The sequence below is a fragment of the Diplotaxodon limnothrissa genome, linkage group LG3 (assembly GCF_057381915.1).
Source record: "Diplotaxodon limnothrissa isolate DT_005_m linkage group LG3, D_limnothrissa_male_GT1.1, whole genome shotgun sequence".
Lineage (NCBI taxonomy): Eukaryota > Metazoa > Chordata > Actinopteri > Cichliformes > Cichlidae > Diplotaxodon > Diplotaxodon limnothrissa.
In genome coordinates this window covers 70,213,484-70,216,164 of record NC_140598.1, presented here as the reverse complement: position 1 = coordinate 70,216,164, position 2,681 = coordinate 70,213,484, and the positions used below count along the sequence as shown (strand labels likewise).

Sequence of the window (2,681 nt, the reverse complement as noted above, 5' to 3'; positions counted from 1 at the left end):
GGACTCATATTGCACTGCTGGAAATAGTTTATTTTGATGCACATGCTGCTTTTTTGCAAATTTGCATTATAATATTTATTTTCATTTTTCGTGCAGTGTATAAAAATTGGTGTATTTCAAAAATAAAAGTATGAAGACACTCAAAATAAATTTCCTGTGGTGGGAATCTATTTTGTGCAACTTTTTTGTATTTACAGTTTTGAGGGATAAGCCTCTTAAATTTCTCTAACTAGAAATATATGTTAAAAAAACAAAAACGATTTAAAAAATTTTTTGTAGTTTATTGCACTTTTTTTGCAATTTATATTACTATGCACTTAATGCATACATATTATTAAAATCTGGGTTATAATGGTTGTATTGATGTAAAGCAACTTGAAATGCTCCCAAAAATGGCTCCACAGCATGTAAAAATATAATATAAGCTCTGGCGGACTTGGTTCTATGGTAGGTCTTAAAGCAGGGGTGTCAAACTCAAATATACAGTGGGCCAAAATTCTAAACTGGAACAAAGTCGCGGGCTAACATTAATATTTATTGAAAAAAATCTTCCTCCAGATATAACAAGGAACCTTTTCTTACAGACTCAAATAAGTTTTGCTGAAAAAATGAATATGGAATAAGCAACGCTTAATACTGAACGATATATAACTTATATAAACATACATAACTTAATATTGCACACATGCAAAATTGAAATTCCAATTAAATAACATATCACTGGAATGCATTTCTTAAATAAAAATTGTATTTGCAGCCTCCTGATTTAAATTTTAGCAGTAAACTTTTTCCCTAGGCTAATAATAAATGTAAAATAAAATAACAATAATAAACCACTTAACTAATAAAAATATTATTAAACGTGAAACCATTCAAGCCCATGTCTGGGAGTAGCAAGACAAATTGCACAAAGAAAATGGTAATTATAGCTCAGTTTGCTACACACTGATCTACTCTGATGCGTCCAAGCCAGATACCTGGCATCTCTTCTTGGATGCTAGTTCCTCAATGTCTGGGCTCAGGCTCTGAGCTGAGGAAATCCTCAGGATCGAGTGAAGGTGTTCATCGGTCAGACGTCTCCTGTGAGATGTTTTGGCCATCTTCATTGAGGAGAATAGTTGCTCACATAGGTAAGTGCTGCCGAACATGGAGAGCATCTGAGCAGCGTGGGTGCGGAGCCCAGGCATTGTGTCAGGGATGAAATGTGGAAATTGTCAAGCGCCCACAGCATCATACTTTGATTTCAGTGTGTCACTACACTGGAGTTCAATCAGCTCCATTTGGAGGTTTGTTGGAGCTTTTGCCACGTCAACTGCAAAAGGATTACTGAGCAGTTCAAATCGACATTTCTGGGCGTCAAAGTCGGCAAACCGCCGGGTAAACTCAGTACTGAGTACACAGAGTTTTTCAGCAAACTGTACGCATGGGAACACAGCAGTAGAGATTTGCATGTTCATCGTTTGGCAGCAGGGAAAATGGCCCAGGTTTCCTTGTAGCATCTGATTCTGCCACAGGCACAATTTCGTTTTAAAAGCCCTCACTGCAGCGTACATATCTGTGATGATACGCCCCCGTCCCTGAAGCTGCAGGTTCAGCGCATCGAGATGGCTCGTGATATCACACATAAAGGCCAGCTCACACAGAAACTCTTGCTCCCTGAGCTCAGCTGTGTCTTGCCCTTTGCTTTCCAGAAACTGAAATATTTCCTCGCATAGCTCGAAACATCTGTTCAGTACTTTCCCTCGGCTTAACCACCTCACCTCCGTGTGATACGGCACGTCTCCGTATTCCAAACCACACTCCTCAAGAAAAGATTTGAATTGGCGGTGATTCAGACCTTTGGCTCTTATAAAGTTAACTACTCGTGTTACTGCGGTCATAACATGTTCCATCTTTAGGGCTTTGCCACAAAGTGATTCTTGATGTATGATGCAGTGATAAACAGTCAGCTCACCTGCACAGTTCTCCGCTCGCATCTTCTCCCGCACCCTGCCCACCAGTCCGCTCCTTTGACCACACATCGCTGGTGCACCATCTGTCGTTAACCCCACAAGTTTTTCCCATGGCAACTTCATTTCAGTTAGACATTTGGAAACCTCTTCAAGTATTTCCTTCTCTGTGCTTGTTCCATGCATTGATTTTAATCCTAAAAGTTCTTCCGTAACACAGAGAGTTGAGTCCACACCACGGATGAAGACTGAAAGCTGGGCAGTATCAGAGGCGTCGCTGCTCTCATCCACAGCAAGGGAGAATGCAACGAAACTGTTTCCCTTCTCCATCAGCTGGTTATTTAGATTGTTGGCAAGTTCACGTGTGCGATCAGCTACTGTGTTTCTGCTCAGGCTAACATTTGCCGGGCTGATTTTGCGATCTCTGCTGCCACAACAAAACTAGCCTTTACAGCAGCCTCACTTTGTGATATGGCTTTTTTTGAACATGGTCTGTTGTGAAACAAAACTTCTTTTCATCTCTTCTGCTTTCCGGCGCCTTTGAGTCATGTCCAGGTCCTTGTACTTCTCTTGGTGTTTCGTTTCATAGTGTCGTCTAATGTTGTACTCCTTGGTTAAAGCCACATGAGCTCCACATACAAGACAAACAGGTCTGTCTTTTACAAAAGTAAACAGATATTCTGTCTCCCACCTGTCCAGAAAGCTCCTGTTTTCGTTCTTTCTTTTTGCCAT

At 40.7% G+C, this 2,681-nt stretch overlaps 1 pseudogene; it reads right to left on the bottom strand.

Annotated features, from left to right (window-relative positions):
• Positions 1-950: 950 nt before the first annotated feature.
• Positions 951-2,681, bottom strand: LOC146637674 (general transcription factor II-I repeat domain-containing protein 2 pseudogene; annotated as a pseudogene).